Source organism: Zeus faber, assembly GCF_960531495.2.
Source record: "Zeus faber genome assembly, chromosome: 10".
In the NCBI taxonomy this organism is placed as follows: Eukaryota; Metazoa; Chordata; class Actinopteri; order Zeiformes; family Zeidae; genus Zeus; species Zeus faber.
Genome location: NC_137199.1, coordinates 20483239 through 20493558, shown reverse-complemented (window position 1 = coordinate 20493558; position 10320 = coordinate 20483239).

The following is a 10320-nucleotide window of genomic DNA, read 5'->3' as shown; positions in this document are numbered from 1 at the left end:
GTCTGAGGTTTAAGGCAAGGGGCACAAAATTGCAAGACACCACAGAGCGTCCTAATAGGCGTAGGGGCTGCAGGGACAGTAACTCATGCACGCTTATGCATGCGAGGACTTGGCCCCCGTGGTGGGACACTAACTCTAAGCCTATGATCCTTAGTGAGAGCAGTCCATATTTCAGAATAAAGATTTACTCATCGGGTCCCGTAGGTGCCGTAAAAATAAGTCGAAGGAGGCAACATCTGGTTGCACTGGATAGTAACTAAGACTTGAACAGGGCTTTGATTCTTCTTTGATTTATGAATTATTTTCGTCGCTTGTTTTCCAGATGTCTAATTGGGAACCGGATGTTTTATGGAAGGGATTCGCCCGCTAAATTAGCGCGATCCTCCGGGTCCTTCGCAGGGAATCAGCGAGGCCCCCAGCGAGACGGGGCCTGGCAGGCGGCGCTGGTTTCGCTCTCTGTGGGTCGTCGCCCGCCGAAGGTTGCTGCGGCGCTCGCCTGGCCAAAATATTAACAACTGTAGCCTGGACGGCTGCCATGTTTTGGGAGTAATATCTCTCAATTACCCCTGCAGCCATAGGATCAGCTCACATTGACTTTATGGTGCACTTATGTTGGTCGTACGGTCATTGAGGAGCCCAACCAGAGGGTCTAGGAATCGGATTTGAACCGACTTTAACCGAGGGGAAAATTCTCGTCAATGATTCCAATTTAGAAAGTAAAAAATTCCACCATTTTGATTTGTCACAAAATGCATCCGATTATAAATGATGTGTTGCGTTGTTTTTCCATGGCACTGTGTTTGCTCCCATCCATGTATTTATTTTGTCACTCTTTGACTGATCTTCACCAGATCATTCGGAGTGGCTCCACCTCACCTCAACACCCCCACCCCTGCCCCGTCTCTCTCGCTCTCCCTGTCTTTCACTCTTTCACCACTTTCCTCAACATCCATCCCCTCTTTCGTCACATTCTAACACCTCCACATCTGTGCCGGAGTCCATCCCCTCCGTCTCGTTTGTTTTCCCCCCTTCTTCCCCCCTCCGTCCTCCATTTCTCTCCCCTTTTCCTTCTGTCTCTTACCCTGCCTATCTTTCCCCTAAATCTCTCTCCCCTTTCAAATCCGTTCTTTCCTGTGACCCGACCTCTTCAGACATGTTTGTGTGTGTAAGACCCCATGCAACTGGGAGAGCAGCCATTAGCCGTGTCTATCCCTATCTCCTTCTCCCTCTCTCTGTCTCTCTCTCCCCCTCTCTCTCTCTCTCTCTCTCTCTCCAGTGGCGTGACTCTCTGAAGGGCAGCTGTGTGTGTGGGAGACCGAGCGGCCGAGGGGAAATGTTAGTGTGCATTCCTTCGGAAGAGGGGCTTTTGCTGCAAAGAGCGCTGTGGAATTTCCTAAGTGATCTGGTTTGCATTCGCTCTCAAGTCATATCCATCTACGCTGCGTGGCAGAAAGTTATTAGAGAGCTTTTTGCAGAGGCTGAGCCCTGAACTGATTAGAATCATGCACGGCCCCCTTTTTCGGGCTCCCTAGCCCGCCTCACCACCAGCGGTACATCCCACTGTATGTAATAAGATACGGCCACAGGAGTGTTCAAAAGCCCGGGATAAAATATAAACAGAGGCTGAGAGCGGGAAAGACAGAGAGGGAGAAAGAGAGAAAGCGCTAACTTATGCATGCTGTGTTGTGGATGTTTTCATTGGTGGATATTCCTCGATCCTGTCAGTGAGCCGGCGTGCTTGACAGTGTAACTCTAGACCAAAGAGGTCGAGCGTTAGTCTTCGGGGAGACGTCACGGGGCCCGGAGCCTTAACGTTATTATGACCGACTCCCATTTTTAGAGCTGCCTCTGTTCTTTTTCAGCTGACCAGGCCTCTGGTTTCCCCATGAGCTGCATCCAGAGCCGGTGTGGTCTCGAGCAGAGAGGGCTGGAGCAGAGTCAGGGCGTGTCCGCTCGTGGTCATATGATGCATCTTCAGAGGACTTGGGTCCAAGCCTTAAAATAGAAGGATGGAGCTGTATTAGAGCTAGATGCAATGCTTATACATCCCTGTTTTAAATGTGCTGGACAGACGTTTTCAATCTGTGTTATGCTCCACACGTCGTCTGTGAATAAAACCAAAACCATGCTTTGGAGACTGAAAGCAAATTGTTTGGGACTTTTTGGGACCAATTCTGTCATTTTACAGCCAAGCTGAAGATAAAAAAAGTAGGCGTAATCATTTGCACATTTGTTTAAAAGATGTGGTGGAGCCAAAAACTTTTATGATGGGTTGCCCTGGCAATGGCATAAGTAGGTATGAAACAAGTTCAAGTGATTCCAAAGAGAAAAAAGCCAATAGGGCTGTTTTTTAAAGAAGAATCAACCTGGCCTTGGGTTTATCCCGCTGGCAAAACTTAAAAAGGGACTGAAATGCAATGCACATTTTGCGTTGGAGTTCATTTGGAAGTAAAAGCACGGACCAAAACAAGAAGGGAATCATTTTTGAATCAGTAGGGGAGTGATCCAGTGTTCCTTTAACGGCAGAACCCCCAGAAACTTGCAACGCAACTGACAAAACAGAAATAGAAAATTCTTAGAAGGAGTGCGCTGGTATTAAAGGAGCCTAATCGGCAGCGTTCGGTGTCCCAATTTGTGTGTGTGTGTGTGTGTGTGTGTGTGTGTGTGTGTCTGTGTCCCAAACCCTGGCAGCTGTCGCAGCGCCTGCCTGGCGTTACTCTCAAACTCGAAGGGAGTTTTCCAAATCCAATTAATACGTCAAGGCGCATGGACCGCTGTGGCACAGCTCTGTGGTCTTAATGGCTTTCACATACACGGGGCGTGGAGGCTGCTCTCTGTATGTGTGTGTGTGTGTGTGTGTGTGTGTGTTTGTGTGTGTATCTATCTATCTATCTATCTATCTATCTATCTATCTATCTATCTATCGACCCATCCATCCATCCATCACCACTACACTTAACACCCTTCTTACTCCATCACGTGCACACCATCAGTCTCAGGCATGAATCTGCATTAAAGAATTGTGAATAAATGGAATGGCTGCGGCTCTGGACGCAGTCCCTGTTCCCTCACTCCGAGGGTTTTTTTTAATTTGAGTGATTGTCGACGTGTTCCAGCTGATAATGACCCTTTGCGGCAGCCAACACAAACAAACACCGGACGCCACGAACAGATTACTAAACAGGTCTGAGCCTGAGTCTGTCTTTATTACTAAGAGAACAAAGGGCCGTTTATTATTCCTTGTTTCATTATGGGGTCAATTTAACAACAAATAAGATCGTACGTCTCAATTTTTCCTCCGAGCAGAATGGATATCGGCGTAATGAATGAGCGGCAGCAGCTTTCGGGGGTGATTTAATCGACCGGGTGGAGCGTGACTATGACTGTAGTGTAAAAAGGGCGCAACGTCTCTCACACAGTCGCTGGGGTTTGGAAAGGATATTACTCGGCTCGATGGAATGTCATGCGGCACCTTTTTTCGTACCTTGTTTGCCGGATTGCCGCGTTAAGTCTTAGAGAATAAAAGGAAATGGGTGGGCTGTTAATTGGCGGTACCAAAAGAATATCTAGGCTACACCGCTCTGTCACCACCCCACACCCTGCTGCCTCAACACATCGCAGCTAAAATATATAATAGAACAATTGTGCGTATCCATCAAAATGGGCACGCAGCAGCTGCGAATCCACCACTGTGACATTCCCTCCTGGTTCTGGTTAGTTCGGCCCGTTTCCATCCAAATACCTTCCCGCGCGCGTGTGTGTGTGTGGAGGGGGGGGGGGGTTTGCTCTTCTCAGACAGATCTAAACAAGGCGGGAATTATTCTCCCGACAAGAGCCTCTCTCTTTTGTTCCAACCGACGCACTCCAGAAAAACGTAATCAAAAGTTCACCGGGAGACCAGAAAATACCCGACGCCGTTCTGATTAGCTGCCGCCAAAGGAAAAGGGACTCGATCTGTGTCACACGGGGCTCGTTCCCAGCAAAATATTTATTCTCCTTTTCTCCTCCTACAAAAGGAATACGACTGCATGAGCCCCCTGGAAAAAAAAATATCTGCGGCGAGCGCCGTGGGCGTCTGATGTGGAAATCAGAGACATGCCAGCGTTTCGCGCATACCACAATACCTCTGAGCTCGCATGGATTCCACGCATTTGCACAAGAAATAGGCGGCGGGCTGCACAAAGCGCTGGTACGTAAAGCGCTAATGGAGCTCCTGCTCATCAATAGAAGCATTGATGCCGCAGCGTATGACAACATCCCAGTGTCCCCAGTGTTCCCAGCGAGGCCCGGGGACCAACAAGGCACCGTGCGGCGAACAAGCACCGTTTGTTGTGCATTGTTTACTTAGTGTGTTTGTCCACCTCGATTTTTAATTGACCGCATTCTTTTTTTTATTTTCCTCCAACGAGTACCCGTTTTCCTTCCGATCAAATAATTAATCGATGGGTAAAGCCGTTTTCCAAGGGTAAAAGGTGAGGGAACCGTCCATTGATCTTTATGTAATTAAATAGAGTAGAATATGGGTAGAAGCTGTCCATAATGGTACTTTCATCCAGTCCATTACCACAGACTTCACCTCAATCAGAAGGCTCCGCAGCAGCTTGCAATGGTGGAAGCAGGAGTAGACACCTTCAGATACTCAAGTTAAAGTCCTTTGCTGGATATTCTACCCGAGAAAAATTATCCAATCAATTGCTATTGAACACAATTTACTAACAAAAGTCAAAGTCTTGAGGTATGAGGTACGCTTCATATTACCTCATATTTCAATGCAAAGACACATTGCACCCTCGATGCTCCAAAGTTGCTCCAAAGTTAACCCTTTGTTTCAAAGGGATTATATTGCCCATTATCAGTATAAGTACCTCAAAAGTGTGCACAAATGCAATCTTGAGTAGTTCCGCTCCGAAAAGTTTCTTTCCACTTGTGGCACCTGCCGTTCCTCTATTCGTCTTCTTCTTCCCCGGTGACTGGGATCAATTCATCTCGTCCCGCCCATCATCCGAGCTCAAGGCTTCATGAATTTAGAGACCAGGTTGGATCTTTTTTTTGCACTCGGCAGCTCACGGTTATCCCTGTCCTCAGGACTTTGAATATCTCTGCTGGAACTCTTTTTTTTTTTTTTTTTTCCATTTTCTGCCTCCCTTCCCTCGCCATAACTATATCCCCCGGTGCGGTTCCGGTCCCGTCTCTCGTCGTTGAATGAATTAACAAGATTTGCGGAGTTAATACACAAATGGCCCAGCGGCAGAAATAGTCACGTAAAAATGAAATGTTTAAATCGTTAAACCTGGAGCGCGGCGGTTTCGTTGACAAATGCGAAATCGGCTCGCTGCGGCTTTTTTCACATCTCATTACTGAAAAAAATAATGATCAAAGCAGAGGAGAAAAAAGTCAAGCTCGGTGGCATTCAAGTTGCTTGGACTCGCCTGAAGGGTTGACGTACAGTACACACAGAGCCGGTAGTAATATGCAACTGGCCGAGGTCAGAGTCGGTCCTCTGATTTAACGGCCCCTTACTGGGCCGTGGCGGTTGAGGAGGCCAGTGAGGAGCTACGGAAGCCTGGAAGGATCGGACCACGGACCATGAACGAACCAGGCATGGATCAGACGGTTGTTGAGCGGAACACCAGGTGTCCCACAGATGAAAGCAGCTGACGCTTTTGATGGACCCTTCTACGTTGAGCATATATCCAGGAGCAGATATTGAAAAAGAAATCCCATCAGTCCTCCTCTCAAAATCCCCCACATGTCCAACATGCACAATGGTGAATGACAGGTGAGGGATGGGAATCATCGACTTTGTTTTTATATAGAATGAGCACTGGCAACATTAGACATAAGAACTCTCCAATAACATTAAACATACTAATTTTGGAGCTGTCTTCGACGTCCTATGGCATGTTCCCGGTTCATCTGAAAGTCCCCATGGAAGTCAGCTACAGCCAGCGGGGACTTGGTAAATCTTATCATCAATGTCCCTCGGCTGTACGCCGAACCACAGCGACTGATTCAATAGCGGTTTGTGCTGGTAAAAGATTTAAACCCCTGCGCCCCCACCCCCTCTACTCCATCATTCCATCACCACAAAGCCTTTGGAAAGAATTTGCGATGTGAAAGTTACAAGCGCCCTGGCGACCGAACAGAACATAAGGGGAAAGTAACTTTATTGTTGAGGGGTCGCATGTAGTTAAGTCTATTTAAAGATTTAATGTTAAAAACCGGCGCATTCCACTGTGGGCCACATTTCCAATGTTGTCCGTGTTGCCAACGTAACGGTTGTCGCACAAAGAAAAAGAAAATGCAGAACCACTTTCAAATTCTTCAAATTATCTTTGTCAGTTCACACAAAAGCTTAAAGGGACTCAGGAACACTCCGGGCTGGTTGATCCTAGCCTGGGAACCAGACGCATCAGCAGCTCGTTTCGTTTCGTGCCATTCGCTCTGCAGAATACGTCCGGCCACCCTCCCGTTCAGACAGATTTCCACCCGACTTCGCCAGGGTCGGGCCAATCACAACCGTTAACCTAATATGGGGAGGGGGTTTGAGCTGCTGACGCACCTTACCAAGATGGCTGCCGCTGACGTGGAACGGTCTGTTGAATCCGCCATCGCCGTTGAGGCACCTTACCAAGATGGCTGCCGCTGACGCGGAACGGTCAGTTGAATCCGCTCTCACGACAGTATTAAACAAGCTGGACGGTTTGTTTTCTCTCAAAAGCTTTTGCTGATAATGTGGATGATGTGTTTCCCGTACTTCCTACAGGATTTGGTAAAAGTTTAATTTACCTGCCTGAACGGTCTGTGGTTAACACAAGCTTAAGAGTTTTTCACGTTTTGTTCTACGACATAAAATATGTCAGTAAATATCCCACTCGTGAATTTTGAAGCTTTTGCGCATCTTAAACTCTAGTTGTGTTGACATTCGCACTCTTGCAAACTTTTCTAACTCAAAACTTTCCAGGCTTTTGCAGAAGAGGTCAGCACGCAAAATCTAATTCCAAGTTGGAAGCATAGTGGTTCAAAAACCACAAAAGCGGTGTTTTTGTGCACTCCTGAAGATTATCTCGCCGAACAAAACATGTTCGTATCATAAACTTTTGTTTTGCCACGGATCTTATTTTCTGCATTAATCCAAAGCCCAATGAAAGAATCCCACTGGCTTTTGGTCCAGGGAACCGGGGCGATGTCGACTTCCGGGTTGGCTTCCAAAAATGCGTCAACCCTGCACCACTCTATCCACATTTTCTAATTGGTCTGGCGATGCCAGGGATGAAATTGGTATCAATCTTCTCATCTGAGTTTGGGTAAGATAGACAAAAAAAAACAACCCAAAAAACATTTCTACATTGACATTTCTGCAGTAGATAATTATTCTCTCAGGTTATATTCCTAAATGCACGCTGGTTCTGCACAGTGGTAGAAATGAATGGAACCTACAGCTCATTGTTAGCCTTCAAATGTCTTCAGAGGGCCGGTCCGGATTAACGTCAGGGCCACATTTGGCCCGCGGGCCGTCAGTTGAGCCCGCCTGACGAGCATACATCATTTACAGGGAAAGAAACGAGTGAGTGACGGAGCGAGCGGAGACAGAAACAGGACGCCGCTGGCTGCCATTAAGGTTACCATGATTGGGCGTAGCCGGCGTTTTGGGGTTTGGTGAGCGTGTAGGTATGTGGGTTTCCTCGAGGCTCTGCCCCGGACAATCATCCCGCGGAGACGTTTCCTCTCTGGTGAAGGTGGAAGCCGTAACGCGGCTTGGCGGTCAGCTGTGGCCTCGACGCATTAACCCACAGCCATTTTGAGTCTGACTTAGGAGGGCGTTACCCACCTCAACAGCATAATATATTCGACTTATTTATTAAAGGTTTTATATTTCCGTCTTCTTTGAGACTACTCCAACTGGGAATTGAACCGAACCGACTTTTGAATCCCCCCGGGCCGGGAGGAAATATGTTCAACTAAACATGATTACATCTGCTTGTGTCTGTTGGCTCACGGGCTATTATTTCATCCGAGCGTCATATTAGGGAGATAATCTTATTTGGAGGCTTTGTTTAACAAGTTAATCAGCTTAACAGCGTGGGAAGCCGAATTTTTCGGTTCACGCTGGGAGCGCTCCCGTCGTCCGAGAACACGCGGTTCGGCGGCCCCTCAAAGACGCGGCGCGCCGCTTGGTCAGCCCCCACCGTTGATGATAACTGTGTCCCACCGATTTGGAAATGGAGAACTCAGCCCAAATCTGTTTGCGATCGACTGCACTTTTCTCTGAAAATTGTATCCGGGGCTAATCCTTTAACATATAGATGAGCGGAAGTCCTTGGAAAAAGGCTCATTACCGAAAAACCAATAATCACCAAACATCGTGGAATATGGAGCAAGAAACGGGCTGAATCGACAAATTGATCACACACGGAATATGGGTGTAATTTATCTCCAGATATTATCCGGTTTGTTATAAGTAATCAAAATTTTCAGTCACAACAGGATCGGGCGACGAAATATTCCCCAGGTAAGGGGAGACGAAGTGTGAGACGTGAGGGGGAGCCGACCACGCTCCTCGAGTTATTCACTTCAAAACGTTTTTTTTTTGTTGTTTTTTTTCCCTTCCTCCGCTCGACGGCCTCCGTCTCGTTCGCTAAAGCCCCGGGTGAATTTCATTTTCCGTCTCCGCGGTTTCCAGTCGCCGCGCGGCGTGGCTCACCGGGCGGAAAAAAAAAAGCCCCCTTCCCGGCGCTCCAGGTGGATGATTCACCGGTGAGTTTCCCGCTGAAGTCATGGTCGTCTGTCTGCGCCGGATGCACCCTCCTCCGGGACCGGAGCTCGTAGGGGGACGGGGCGCGTCCACCTGTCGCCCTCTCTCTCCCTCACCAGGGGGGGATTCCTTCAGGTTGTGGGCGTCCGGGTTGGAGCTTTCTGCTCCGCGCGGCCCCTTTTTTTGGGGGGGGTTGGAAACGGCTGGTTTCACTGGTTATCTACTCCGCCCGGTTCTGGTGGCGTCGACGGTGACGGCTGCTGGCCCCGCGCGCCGGCTCAGGCGGTTGAGAAGGTATGGGGGGTTCGAGAGACGACAGGGAGCGACGCTGCGAGGACTGTTTGTTCTGCGCCGACTGTTCTGACGGTCGCGCAGACATTTTTCATATTTACTTTGATTGTGTTTCTTTGCAGAGCGCGTTGTGCTGCCCTGCTATGAAACGCGCTTTAATAGAGTGTGGCTTGACCTGACCTGACGCTGCGTTCCGCGGGGAACTCGGAAAAGTGTAAATGAGTGTCGGTGGTCCCTGTGTTAACGTGACGTCAACTCTGGAGAGTGGTTCAAAGCGACGTGATACACGTTAAAATAAATAATGATCTAAACAACTTGTCAACGTGTGAACGAGGGGAATACACTTCAAGCGCTGCTGAGAACGTCTGTGTGTGCGTGTGTGTGCAGACATTTCACTGCATATATTCATGAACGTATGTATACTATGTATGTGTCAAATAAACCTCTTGAATCTTGTGTTATGTGTTCTCACCTCCATACATACATACATACATACATACATACATACATACATACACATACATACATACATACATACATACATACATACATACACATACATACACACATACACACATACATACATACATACATACATACACACATACATACATACATACATACATACATACACACATACACACATACATACATACATACATACATACATACATACATACATACATACATACATACATACATACATACACACATACACACATACATACATACACACATACACACATACATACATACATACATACATACATACATACATACATACATACATACACACATACACACATACACACATACATACATACACACATACACACATACATACATACATACATACACACATACATACATACACACATACATACACACATACACACATACATACATACACACATACACACATACATACATACATACATACAGAGAGCGCTGCCCAAGCTGCCTCCAAATGATTGCGTAAAGGAACTTGTGAAAAGGAAGTTTTTCCCCCTTTTTTTTTGTTTTTCAAAGTGAACTAATTTGTTATTGTACAGGGAGGTTTACAGTTGGGGTTTTATGTTCTCTACCCATCTGCTCGGCATATGGGCCCCGAGAAAACGGCTCCGAGCTCTTTGCAACGCGCAATTAAGTGGACATGTTGTTTCACCTGATACAACTCGCAATGGAAAAACCCTCCAGATACGTCCTCATCCGTAACGGCTACCGGCCACGCCCAAGTGAAAAATGGCCATAAAATGGCCCCGCGCTGCATTAAA